The sequence below is a fragment of the Parasteatoda tepidariorum genome, chromosome 1 (assembly GCF_982258835.1).
Source record: "Parasteatoda tepidariorum strain Cologne lab strain chromosome 1, Ptep-v5.0, whole genome shotgun sequence".
NCBI lineage: Eukaryota > Metazoa > Arthropoda > Arachnida > Araneae > Theridiidae > Parasteatoda > Parasteatoda tepidariorum.
The window spans coordinates 34,277,494-34,292,487 of NC_141755.1; the positions used below are offsets into that span (position 1 = coordinate 34,277,494).

At 27.8% G+C, this 14,994-nt stretch overlaps 1 protein-coding gene across 3 annotated transcripts in view; it reads right to left on the minus strand.

Annotated features, from left to right (window-relative positions):
• The window catches only part of LOC107440390 (heparan sulfate glucosamine 3-O-sulfotransferase 1), a 158,288-nt gene that overhangs the window by 25,972 nt on the left and 117,322 nt on the right, over window positions 1–14,994 (minus strand). The window contains exon 1 of one of the 3 annotated variants that reach the window (XM_043050510.3): window positions 8,487–8,582. The exons of the other annotated variants lie outside the window; for them this stretch is intronic. The gene's annotated coding sequence lies outside the window, so the exon portion shown is untranslated. Of the gene's footprint in view, window positions 1–8,486; window positions 8,583–14,994 lie in introns of those variants that run through there. 3 annotated transcript variants of the gene reach the window in all.

A 14,994-nucleotide genomic window follows, 5' to 3' on the forward strand; every position in this document is an offset into this window, starting at 1 on the left:
CTAATTACCTTGTGGAACTTTTTGGAACTAATTTTCGAAAGTCATTCAAGCATTGTAAAATGCCAAATGATAAGATATAAACTATAAGTTTGCCAAGAGTATTAACTAATCCAACAAACTGAAAAATTGAACTATAATTTAACACTAATTACTCTGATAAAAATGTAACAGTAAGGTGAAATTCCGATATATATTTCTGAAATAAAAATTTAAAAGTTACATTTAAAACAATTTTTTAAGCATGTTTTTCAGTAAATTGTACTCTCGTCGGTTCAAAAAGTAAACTATAATGTTTGGAATGATTATGAATACTTAATTTGGGATATATTAAAACTGTCTACACATATTTCAGTTGAAAAATTAATTTTTTACTTTTGGCCAAAGATCATAGTCTTCTGGCCCACAGTGAATAGGTACGTCTTTCTGATGCACAACGATTTCGAACCCGCTACCTTTACTCTTAAAAGCGTTTGGGGGAAGGACAATACTCTTCGGCAAGTTCAATACCCTTATAACATTAGAACAGCATAATTTAGGCCCATATTTACTGTTTTAACTGTAAGAAAATAAATTATTAACCGTCATTTAACTCCTAGCAACCATTTAAATGAACCTTCATTTTAAATAAACCATAAACGTGCAATCAGGTTATAAGGTTTATTACTATTCTGTTTGGTAAAAGGCATAAGCATCAAAAGGCTGAAATTACCAACTAAATGGTAAAATAAATAATAGTTCTGAAGAGCCTTTTGGTAATTTTGTGATGAAAACTATTTATTTCGGCTAAATGTACAATATTTTATATTAAATGTATATTAAGAAGAAGTAAAATTTTGAAAATCGGAATTTATAAGAAACCGTTATCATAACAAGCGGAAAAATTACTAAATAAATGGTTTAAATATCATATATTCTGGTTTCCTTACCAGAATTATCCATGGAAGTATGTTTTTACCATATATGAATTTTGACAGAATTGTTTCTTCTTGTGTAATATATACATTATATAATATTTCAAAATCATTCTGCTGTGTTGAAAATTAGATTTTAAACTCGCACGCAATTTTTTCTTTAAATTTTAGAAGTTCAAATCGAAAGCTATTTTTAAATACTCTAAAAGGCAAAAAAAATAATTGTTTTGCCTTTTAGAAATCATTTTGCTATTTTAAAAAATTCCCTTTCTAAAATCGCACGCATTTTCCCTTTAATTTTAAATAGGAAAAACAACCGTCATTCCTTAAATTATCAAAAAATGCAAATAAGAATTAATTGTATAGCTTTTTCTAAGTAAGTGTACTATGTTGAAAATTCCTTTTTAGGACATTTTTACTTAAGGTTAACAATAAAATTAATTAATCTAAAAAATGAATTGTAATCCAAGGGAAAAGTCTTTAATGCCGTGAGCGAAATTGAAGCAAAATATTGTTTACACTAAGAATCATATTATTTATTTCTAACATTCTATTGTACTTCATCAAAAAGTAAAAAAAAAATGTGTATATATAGATTCTTTTAGCATTTTTCAAACATGTTCAAAATATTGGCAATCAATGCATTGATCTTTTTCAACTGAAAAAACTCACGAAACTATTTAACTCCCTTAATTAAATTCGTGGAACTGTAGATAAAACTTTATCGAGTGAGTTGACAAGTCTGAAATACATTTTTTCTTCCAGACATTAACTCGCTTAACGAATTGCTCACGCTAGAAAAAGTTGTCCAAAGATGAGATGGAAGAAATTTTTTTGGATGTCAAAAATCTTTTCAAAGTTCATATTGAAAATCAATTAAATAGCTCAGCAATTAAGTGATTCATATCTAGAGATTATCGCAATACAAAAAATAAATTATTTTCTATTATTCTGGAAAAATAAATTAATTGAAAACTAGTCGAAAGTTTTGAAGATAAATTATTTAATGTTTCGTTTTTTAGCACAAAGCAATTAAGATATAAGCTGTTTATAAGAGTTTTATCGGGCGCATTCATAAAAAATTCTAAAAATTAAGCATTATTCTAAGGAATAGTAAGTTTAAAAATGCTCCCTAAAAGAATTAAGATTGATTAAAAAGCTCTGTAATCAGGAGAAATAATGCTTTTTTAAGGAATAATAAGTTATTTTTAAAACTGCTTTGTTTGCATCGATTATAGACTAAAATATATTATATAAAAGTTTGTTAAGTGAAATAAATGATTCATAGTAATATTTCTTCAAAAAAATTATTCTTGAAAATAAATTTCAAAAAGAATTATGTCCCTTAACTATAGAGCTTTAATGCTAAACAATTTGTATGTTAGCAAATAAGCCTTATCCGATGGACGTGTGCCATTGTTGAAACAGGAACCATGAGGAAAATAACACATGGTATTGACATTGTGTATGTTACATTTAACGCTGTTTTTCAAAGTTCTGTCGCCAAGGAAAATAAAAAAAGACATAGTTCAAGTGCCTTACACTTGAAGCAATGATACGATTTTAAACTATATATATAATCTTGCCGGGCAGAATCTGGGTTTTAAAACAGACAAATAAGTTATTTTAAAAGTTATTAAAAATTTTTAAAAATTGTCAATTTAGCTACATTGATGAAAATTACCAAAATCACTGCCTTTTTCTCAGCTTTTGCAAAATTTTATAGGTCCAAGTAATGTAATATTGGAGTACGTTTTTAAATATTAAAAAATTATACCACAAACGCTTTTTATTTTCCCTAAACTGTGGCTTTTCGCCATTTTGATGCTTTGCGCCATTTTGAAAATGAGTGTTGACAGCGCTTGCTTGAGTAACAATTGCTTGACATGAGTAACAATTGCAACTAACAGCAGTTATAAAAATACTATATTATTCACAAAAAGCGTCATTTCATATTTCGAGGGTGTCTTTGAAAAACAGCAGAATACCAAACTATTTTTCATTCCGAATGGATATTCGAAAATTTGTCCATATTTGCTTAGTTTGGAGTCAAGTTATCAAAAATTAAGAATAAGAACTACAGTTTCGAAAACCATAGTTTCCGGTAAACCCTTACCAGAAAAAATTACCGAAGGAATGGTTTAAGTACTTTATATTTAGGTCTTATTAATCAGAATTATGGTTTTCGCTTAGCAGAATTGTCATTACCGTACAGTACGGAAATTTTATCAGAATTTTGTTCTCCGTGTATTCTATGCACTAACTTTAATACTAATTAATTCTATGCACTTTTAATTCTAAACTTTAATTTTTATTATTCTATGCACTGTTTATTGCGTTATATCCTTACAGATGTCGCTATATTTTTTAAAATGTCATTAATTTTTTCTAAACATCAATTTCTGTTAATTTTGTTTCAGGACTATTCCACCCTCTGCAACGTATTCAAATTAATAAATTTTTGTAGTCACGTGAAAACATTTTGCAGCCGTGTATCTACAGAAAAAAATTATGAAGAGCATTCCCTCTGTTGTTAAAGCATGTACTAAGAAGACTCAGTTATTTTCAAACCGTAGAAAAGTGGCAACAGTTATCAAATAAATGTGTACAGCGCCTCACTGCGGTGCGAAATACTACTCGTTAACGTCTTGTTTATATCATAAAAGAAAAGATCAAATTTTCTCTTAAAATATTTCAAAATTCACGCAATCCTATTTTGATTCAATTGTTTTTATTAAAATGAAGTACGAAGAAAAAACTCTACTTTGTAACTGTTACTATAATCGCACTATAGATAAAAAATGCACACAAGTTACATGACAGATACATTAAATTATAAATTGTGAAGTGGCAAATTAATAGCATAAACTGGTGTATTATTTTTGGAGTAGAAAGTATATTTTTTGGATCAGTATTGAATTTTTTGGAAAGTATTATTTTTGGAGTATATATATATAAGTTAAGAAAAACTATTCATAAAGTTTAAGAACTTTAAAAAAGTTTCCTTTATTTTTTCCTAAATAATTGTTTTTAAAAAACACTGCTGCATCTTTAAACAACTCACGCTTGTTTTGATTGTAATTTTTTGGTTGTCGCGAAGGGCAGAAAATAAATTAATTTAAAACCACTGATTTTATTTTTTAGCAATATTAAACATGCAGTGTTCAGTTTTTGTTTTGTCGGAAGGTTATTTTTGCCATATTTAACCGTTTTCAGACTAATTTTTTTAGTTTGTAAACTGTATAAAATTGCAAACATTTATACTTTTTGTATGGTATTTGCCCACAGCTATTTTTTAGTTTGTAAACTGTATAAAATTGCAAGCATTTATACTTTTTGTATGGTATTTGCCCTTAGCTATTTTTTTGCTTGTGAACTGTATAAAATTGAAAACATTTATACTTTTTGTATGGTATTTGCCCTTAGCCATTAATTATGTTTTTTTCCAGTTAAATTCGAAGTAAAAAATAGTTGCTTGAGGTAAATAGAAATATGCAGAAAAATTGCTTGAAACGCGTAAAACAGAAATTCACCCGAAGGTTTAAAGTTGATTTAGAACTTAAGCATTTTTTGTACTGACAAAATACAGCAAAAGTCAAAACTTTTCAAGATCATGATGACAGATCGGAAGTTTAGCGCGCGGCTACTGAATTTTCTGTGCTTGGTTCTAAACCCTAGCCAGCGGCTTTTAATTAATTTTTTTACAGAAAAAGTTAAGAACAGATTTAAACATTTTCATGTCGACATATTAGATTTAAAGCAATTTAAATAAACCATTTCATCCTTTTTTTTCAATTTTTTTTATGCCTATCATAAAAAAGAGCCTCGGTTTTTAATCATTCAAATGGTTGACAATTCAAATAGTTGAAAGAAATTAAATGCCTATTAAAATAAAACGAAATAAAAATTTAAAACGTTTAGTATTGTCACTTGTGGATTAAATACAATGACATGAAAATAAAGTAGTATTGTTTCTATTAATAAATGAAATTATTACCATGCACAGATTAAAAAAAGATATAGTGATAAATTAAGTAGAGGTTGCTGATATCGGCTTAACTATCCATGAGCTAGCTACGGTGCTACTTGATTTCTATGGATTATAAATATTTAAAGATTATAGTTATAGATTGAATTAGCGATTAACGATATGATATACATTTAATGATATATATATTAAATATTTTATAAAAATTGTTACATAAATTTAAATAGAAATAATAGTAAATTATAAATATTTAAAGATTATAGTTAGTGATTGAATTAGCGATTAACAATATGATATACATTTAATGATATATATATATATATAATGATATATATATATATATATTTCGACGGATTCAGATTTTTTAATTTCCAAAACGTAGGGGTAGCAGCAATATGGGTCATGGTCTCAATATTTTTGTCAGGAGAGCGATTCAAAGTTTTAACCCCTTAATGTAATTCTTTTGCGTACTGCACCATAAGCCGAGAACTTTCAAAGCAAATTTAAATTTTTTACAACACAGTTATAGAATCCGTCTATTCAAGGATAATTCCATATAGAAAACAACTTTTAGCTTTTTTTTGAAAATTTTATCTAATAATAATCGAAAAAAGTTTAAATTGTCGGGTATACAATTTTTTTATATCATTTTGAAGAATGTAATTTTACATGGCAAAACACAAAAACTCAGCTAAATTTGTCGAATAGTTCTTAAGAAATGGAATTTTATAAACACGTCTATTTTAACGTTTGATTTCTCAGGAACTATTCGACCGATTGTTTTGCTCACTTTACATCTAATTAAAGAGCATTCCAAGAACTTATTTGTACGAGAGAAGAAGGGGGTAAAATTTAAATTTTTTTTTTAATCATTCTGAATGTGGAAGAATAACATTGATGATATGTTTTGTTTAAAAAGCTTTTATTTATCAAATTTATTTAAGGTATCTCTAAATGGTAAATTTAGAAAAGAAAAAAACGAAATTATTATAAGGCTTAAGGATTTCAATCATGATTATATTAAAAGGTAGTTACGAGTAGCAACAGAATGTATTGTCTATTAAAATATACTGCTATTTCCATATAGTAATTAAATTTAAACTTTAACAATTTTAATCAATAATTTTAATTAATTCTTCCTCGCAAGTGTTAGAAGTCAATTAGAATAACAAGTGAATGAAATTTTAAATTAAGCCTAAAAGGTCAAAAGTGAAAATTTAAAATTAAATAGTTTTTCAATAAACTAGGCTTTCTAAGCTCTCTTTCATTAAGAAAACATTATTAGAAACGTGTTAATATTTCAATTCACACCCACGCACTAATTTGACAAAAGGAAATTTACATTCATTTTATTACTGTTGCACACCAAGCTGAAAAAAATAACCTTTGTTCTTATTTCCGCGCTCCAAAATGCATATATTTTTAAAACTTCAAACGCTATGTTGATTTTTCAAATCAATTTTTAAGTAGGTGTAAACAATAGTTTATTTATGACTTTGAGAACGTTAACTAAAGCAGAGAGTGTTTGGAGTAGTGAATTTAAATTCAGGTGTGATTAAAAATTGCTGAGAGCTAGAATGTGAGGTTTCTCTCAAGAGAATATTTGTTTACTTGCTCACCGCTCATAAATATCATATTTTGATTATAATCTTCCTTTTATAATTGTAGGCGTAAAGAAGTTTTAACTGAATGCATTTTTACGAAAAATATTTTGCTACATTTTAAAATGGAAATGATGGAATATTAAAAATGAAGAGATTGCTTATTCACACTATTTTTATCTCTTAAAATTTCTAATATTATGTAGATTTTTAACGGTACAGTTTACAGTAATAATTACCATTAAAATAATTGACTTACTTTAATTAAAGAAATATTACTGCACGAGATTACGTTATAATATTTCACGGTAAAAATGGATTTTACTGTAAAAAATGGATTCTACGTATGATGCACCCTAAAGTGCCGACATCCCAATGATTCACCCAATGATGATCGTATGATGTACAGTGCGCAAAAAAAGAAGAAAAAAGAACGGACCACCCTGAATAACTTTTGTTCTAATGTTAGGATCTTCACGTTCGAGGACTCATTCTTAATGGTTCGATGGGTTAACCTCAAAAATGCAATTAATAAGTTCCGACGATATTTCAAGTTATGAAACCTGACACAAAAACATACTTCCTCCGAATAAGCATACTTTTGTTTCGATGGATTCGGATGTCTTACCCCTAAAATATAGGGGGCAGCCGCAATCTGGGTATGTCAATCTGGGAAATATGGTCCCAATAGTAATCTCCGGAGAGCGCTCTAAAGTTTGGATCTCTTAATGTTAATTTTACTTTTTATGTATTTCGCTTTTAGCATATCTCTAGAATTTTTTAAGCGAACTGAAAATTTTTTGCACAGTTATAAAATTTGATTATCCAAAGAAAACTCAATGCGAAAAATAAATTTTAGTAAATATTTATTATTTTTCCATTATTTTATTAAATAATAGTCGAAAAAATTTTGATTTGTAAGTTACACAATTTTTTTTCATAATTTTATGGTGTGCAATTTTACATGGCAAAATACAAAATTAGAGCAAAATCGGTTGAATAGTTCCTGAGATATCAAATTTAGAATATTTGACTGTTCTGAAATTCAATTTCTCTGGAACTTTTCCTCCAATCTTGCTCAAATTTTGTATTTTGCCATGTAAAATTATAATCTTTAAAATAATGCAAAAATTGTATAGCTTACAATAAATTTTTTTTTGACCTTTATCAAATAAAATAATAAAAAATAATAAATATTTACTAAAAGTTTTGTTTTTTTAGATGGAATTATCTTTGGATAAACGAATTTTATAATATTAAGCAAAAAGTTATTGATTTTCTTAAAATGTTCTAGAGACATACGCAAAAAGTAAAATTAAGAGGTCCAAACTTTGGAACGCTCTCCTGACGAAACTATTGGGACCATATTTACCAGATTGCAGGTACTCCCTATATTTCAGGGGTCAGAAATCCGAATCCATCGAAAAAAAAGTATGTTTATTCAGAGAAAGTACGTTTTTGTGTCATGTTTTGTAACTTAAAATATTGTTTGCACTTATAGTCAGCATTTTTGAGGTTACCCCATCGAGCCATTAAGATTAGTCCTAGAACTTACAAATCCAGTCATTAGATCAAAAGTTATTCAGGGTGATCCGTTTTGATTTACGCACTGCACGCTAATGTACAACCTTAATGTTATTTCAAATTTTTTACAGTGTATCCTTTGTGTTGCGTAGATTAAAGCATTGTGAATAAAATACAAATAAAGTACAGAAATAGACATACTACAATTTCAGTTCTCTGAAAATGGACCTTCCTCTGTGTCTAAACATCAAATGACAGTAGAAAAGTATAGAGATAAACACGTGTAAGTAATTTAACCAATGGGAATGGAGGCACAAGTTTAAACAAGATAATTAAAAGAAGGGTAAATGACATGTTGGCGATTGTTTCACATTGATGGGCCTGAATCATGTTCTCAATATTATGAATTCGATAGAGCTTTGCATTCAACTCAATTTGAAAAAGAAAATAATAAATGGTTACCTTTCCTAGACGTTCTTATTAACCGTAATTGGAATAATTTTCTCACTACTTTTTATCGGAAACCCTTTGCGATTTCATTCCCTTGTCATTTTTTTCCATCTCACTCGCCTAATCAAAAGATTGCTGATTTATGGGCACTTGCTTAACAGTGCTTTTAAAATTAAGTTTTAGTTTACAAACTCTCCAAAAATGAGTTTATACAAAAATGGACAAATTCAAATAAACACGACATTTATCAAGTAGCAGCTAATGGCTGTGTAAGTGTTATTTATCTCTTATTTTTTTTATATTCGTTTTTTTCAGACTTTATGATAAGCTTCTTAATTATGCAGGGTTATTCATAATTCCCCCCGGGGTTTCGAAGCGTTATAGTAAAAAAAAAGAAGACGAATATGAAAAAAAGAAACATATGAAAATATTCCGGAACTATTCAAGTTTTACTTACATACATTACAGGTGTTCTATGTGTGAACCATTGGTCACACGGCATACATCAATGCGATAGTCCAGTTCCTGCCCGGAGGGAATTATGAATAACCCTGTATAATAAGTCACTTACTTATTAGTAAGCTGTATTTAGGAATTACTGGTACTGTTTATTGTTTGTTAGCGAATATATAACATAAAATTAGCAAATTATTCATACTTTTGTAAAACTTTTGGTCATGAAATAAAGCAAATTTAAACAAGCATCATTTTTGTGCAAATATTTATGAATTCGGATCAAATATAAAACTATCCTCAAAAATATATTTTAGATGTCGTTAAGGAGCTAAATCTTTTATTATTTAAAAAACTAGTAAAATAAACAGCTTGGTTTTATTTCTAAATGAAAGAGAAAACCAATAACAACGTTGGTTGGCCCTTGAAGCTTATTTATTATTAATAATAGTATACTATTATCGGATTTAAATGTTGCAAATATTTAAATGTAACACAGACAAATTCCTGTGCAGTGAATGATAATAATAAAAAATAGAAATTTTAAGTCTTTGCTAGTTATTTAAATTGTATTGGGTAATAATTGTGAATTAGTTTTAATGAAACTGCTGCTAATGCTTCGTAAAGCACGATTCTTTCTTACACACAGAAAAATTGCTTTAGCGTATCTTACGAAGTCGTAAATGATTGCTTATGACATTAAAATTAATTATTATATTTCATAATTTAATTTCAAGGCGTCACATTAGCCAAAAGTTGACAAAAGTATTGAATATTAATTTATTGCTTATACTAAGTTTTTAAATAATTCCAAACACAATGAAAAAAATGTATTTCTTTATTTGCATTACTTATAAAGTTTTGAGCGTGTTTTAGAATGAAAAAAGTTGAGGTTTTTCCAGAAATTTTTTTCTTTTTCACATTTATGTTTTTCTGATGTTAACATGCTATTTGAATCCCTAGGGATTATTTTTTCCTGCTGAAGATGGAACTTTAGGGTATTTTTTTAAATTCATAAACAACCTAAAATGAAATTGTGGATTGAATAAGCGTTTTGAAAAGTTTTAAAATTTTCACAGCATGTGTTATTTATATCTATGCATTCAAATTTTTTTTTACTTTTTTTCTTTTCAATTTTACATTAAGGGGACTTAAGAAAATTTTATAATTGATATATAAGCAAACGAATGCGTGGATAAACTGCATGAACTATAATGCTTTAAAATAAATTTTTACGAAAAATATTGCAGAAATTTATAGTTTGAAAAATTGGTAAATTGTACAGTTTTTAAATTATTAAAAAAATTGAGTTACATTACTAATTTAATTGATTTTTATTAAAAGTGTGCACGTCATTGCAACTGAAAAGATGTTAATTCTAATTTTATTAAAAAAATTGTTCTGAGGATACTTTGTTCTGAGAATTTTTAGACGAAAAATTATGTTTTAATGCGAATTAACATTTCGTACCAGTTAAGGACTGAAAAATAAAATTAAAAAAGACTATATTTATTTTTGAAAATAATTAATATTATTTGAAAGTCTTACAATCTCAAGAGTCGAAATAATTTGCTAAATTATTTAGCCTCATTTTTATGCTATAAGCTCCGTTTATTTGTAAATAACTGTTGTGTTCATGTCTATATTATTTCAACTTGGAATTGAAATGTTTTACTTATGGTACTGAAAGAATTCCTTAGAGCTTATTTTAAAATAGCAATTTTATGAATGTGCCAATAATTCTTTGTCTCTTTTCTAACATATTATGTTCTTAGTCTCGTGATAGTTTCCACATTCAAATGTATCATTTCTTATTTTCTAATATATGATTAAATTTCATATTTCATTACATATTAGAAAATAAGAAATGATACATTTGAATGAGGCTTATTATTTTGATATTAAAAATAGTTTTGATAAATCATGATTTAAAAGTGAAAGGAAAACTCTTCTTATAAGTTGTCAGCATTAAACATAGTTGTGATAAACGTTGCTTAATTATTGCTGAAATTTTTATTTATTTTTTATTCTTAGATCGTTTGTCCTAATTGTGATAGCCGGTGCTATTCACAACATTTATACTATAAAACATCCATATTTGTTTATATCAAATTCTAAGCTATTGAAAGGAGAATCTTTTTTCGATATCATCGATATTAAAGTAGAAAAGTTTTTTAAACGAAAATCACTAAAATGGATTATTTAAAAGTCTGTAAAGTAAAATAAATCAGAATCATATATCTTCCCAGAAATTACTCTTAAAAAGTATATTTCAAAAAACATTGTGTCCTTTAACTATAACAGCCTTAATGCCAAAGAAATGGTAAGTTTTCAAATGAGCCTTATCCGATATGGACATGTGCCATTGTCGAAACAGGAACCATGGGAAAAATAACACATGGTGTTGCCATTGTGTGCGTTTTATTAAAGCAGAATACCAAACGATTTTTCATTCAGAAAGGAAATTATCTTCCGTTTCTTTCTACACTTCGACAACAAATAGAACATGAAGTTTACCAGTCATAAAATTCTTTTTCATAAAATTTTGTTTGTTTATTTTTGTTTTATCCAATCTTCTAAATCTGCCTGAGGCTGATGGATCGAATCAAATATGCGTTCTACATTTCATTTATCTTTTAAGAATGAAAAGTTTCTTATTCCGAAGTTACCATGGGTTAAGGGATAAAATAATGGATTCTTTGGTCTAGTTGCCATTTTTCATCATAATGATGAAAGGTAAAATTGCCGATGCAATAAAGAAATAATTTGTTGTACATGCATTCACGAATTCCGAATTTTATATCTCTTGTGGGATTTCTGACACTATTAAATCTAATGCCGCGAAGAGAATTCTTATTTGAGTAAAATAGCTTTCGGGTACTTTCAAGTTCTGTTTTCAAATGTTGGCTTTAAGCTTTATGTATTTTTTTGATGACGCAGCCAGGATGTTTTATTATATTCTGCTTTAGATCATATCAGTAAATTACAAACACAAGATATATACTTAGCAGAATTAGATAGCTTTAAAAAAAATATAAAAATACGGTCGAAATTTGAAATTAAATTTCAATTTGTCTTCTGTCTCTGTTCGCAGATTTTAAGAATGAATCTAAGATGTTTTATTTTATTCTATTGCAGATTATATCATCGAATTATACTAAAAGATAGACAATTGGAAAAAATTAGATAGCCATAAGACAGTTGTTAAAGTACTGTCAAACTTTGAAATTAAATTTCAACTTATCTTTGGTTTGTGGTTAAATTTCAGTAATGTATCTAAGATGTTTTATTTTAATTCTATTGTAGATATCATCAAATTATAATTATAAGATAGATATTTGGAAAAATTAGATAGAAATAAAACGGCTGTAAAAGTACTGTTAAATTTTGAAATTAAATTTTATCTTGTTTTCAGTTTGCAGGCAGATTTTAAGGATGTGACTGGGATGTTTTATTTTATTCCATTGCAGCATCAAATTATTATACAGCATAGACAGTAGAAAAACTAGATAGCCATAAAAGAGCTTAAAAGCACTGTCTAGTTTTGAAATCTCATATAATCTTTGCTGCTCGGTTAAAAGAGGCACATTCTTTTGTGAATGTATGAACAGCACGTGATTCTCATAATTAAGTACTTCCGAAATAAATATATAATCATTATTTTTGACAAACAAAGCCAACTGAGCCACGATGGTTAAAATCTCAGGGGATAGAGTGTTCGCCTTTCAATGAGGCGAACCGGGTTCGAATCATGGTCGATACGAATTCCGAATCCGGCTTGCACCGACCACAGTGCTGACGTGAAATATCCTCAGTGGTAGACGGATCATGGGTTAGAGTCCCCTTGCCGTCAGTCTAACCGTGGGGGATTCTCATGGTCTTCCTCTCCATGTAACGCAATGCGGGTTAGCTCCATCAAAAAGTCCACCACGAAGGCAAATTTCACCTAGTACTCTATCCAGGCGTTTCCTTGTCTTCTGGAATGGGTTCAAAATTACAAGGCTACGGAGTTGACCATTAGTAGTCCTAAACCCATAAAATTGGGTTGGCAGTTCAACAACGGTTATAAAAAAAGAAAAATAAAAAAAAAAAAAAAAAAAATAAAAACTGACAACTATATACATAACTATATATATAACTCATTTTAGCCATGATTTAAGTATTAATTTGCTTTCACAGTACTAATTCGTGATAATCGTGATTTATTTAAATTCAATTTTTGAAGTTAATTACTAATATCACGAATGTTTTTGAAATCACTTTTGGCGAACTAATATGACGGTTCTACCATATTTTTATTAAATCTTACTACAAATCATCTCATACTGGACACATTACTAACATATTTTTGTCATTTACTAACCTTTCCGATAACATTCAATTATTAGAAAAGTCTAAACGAGAAATATTTTAGAAGTTTAACTCACTCAAAGAAATCTTAACCATACGTACAATAGAATTCCACTTGTGATAGTTAAGGTTTATCATAACAGTTTTCTCAATAAATTAACACTTAATACATAACTTTGAATTATTTAATTATTATCATTATTTTTATAATATAGTCATATATTATACATGACTATTATTATTATTTATTTAGTTATATATTACATATAATACACCGATAAAAATAAAATGAGAAAAGTATTACAAAAAGTATTGTTATTTGGACTTATATATGAGGTACAAATAATTTAGATTATTTTTTCTTCGGAGAAAAACTACTTTTGATTGGAAATTTTAAATTCAAAATCCATCATTATTAACGGAACGTTTGAGTTTTGCGGCCATCGTAGCAAACGATTACTAAAAGAAATAAATGAGAGAAATAGACATTAAAAATTAATTTACATCAATTTTATATCGACAGAATAATTCTTCCGAGCTTATTATGCACTTTTAAAACTGTGGTAAAAAGAGATTGTAGGGTAAACCAACCGGTGAAGGAACACTACCCAGTGAAGGAACATTTCATATATATTGATTAAAAATAAGAATTTGAAAGCTTTTATTTAGATTATTGGTAACAATAACTTACTGCCAAGCAATAGGAAGTCATCTAGCAATGTTTTGGATTACCTAGTCACGTAGACTTCCCTGGAAAATTTTTTGAATTTGTTATTATCTCTGCAACACCTTGTTTCTTTGAAAAAATTATAAGGTAAGTGTTTGTATTCATATGTTTGAAGTGGAATTAATTGCATGTAATAGTTTTATTTAGAATTCAAAATATAGTTATTGAAGTTACGTTTTATTTTTTTTAAATATCATAGCATAATAAAGTGCTGAGATAAGGGAATGTTGGAATTCACTGGATAACCAAACGATGAAAAACCAGTGAAGGAACAAATGTTCCTTTACTGGTTTTTTTTCTAAGTTAATAAAAATAAAAGATGAACTTCAATTTTCTTGTACCTTTAGTGATGTTCCGCACCAAAAGTATGTTGAAAATACGAAAAACAACTTCTAACCTGTGAGGGAACAGGCATCTTCCTTTACTGGGCATAGATTTCCCAGTGAATGTGTTAATATGTTGACACTTTAATTTTCAATTCATGATAACAAAAAAAAAGTTTAAATTTTCCAAGTATTTGTATGTTATAATTTCAAGAATAGACTTGTTTTTAAATATTTATGGCTCATAAATTCATAAAGAGACTTAAAAAATTACCAAAATTAAGTGTTCCTTTACTGGATGTTCATTCACTGGTAAGAGCTGTTCCTTCACTTGGTCTTCTAACTACTTGTTATTTGAACCTCCAAAACTTTAAAACAATATTATATAGGTTCTCTACAATTTTTTTACATATTTTGCAATTAGTAACAAATATGTTGACACTGTCATTTAACTAAAATTACGAATTTTGAAATTAATATGATTTTTTAAAAGCCAAGCGAAGCTTAAGTGTTCCTTTACTGGTTACTTTACCCTAGACATAAAAAATTAATTTCCATCAATTTTATATCGGCAGAATAATTCTTCCGAGCTTATGATGCACTTTTAAAACTGTGGTAAAAAGAGACTGTATCTCAGGTCTTTAAAAATAAAATGAGCATAATATTT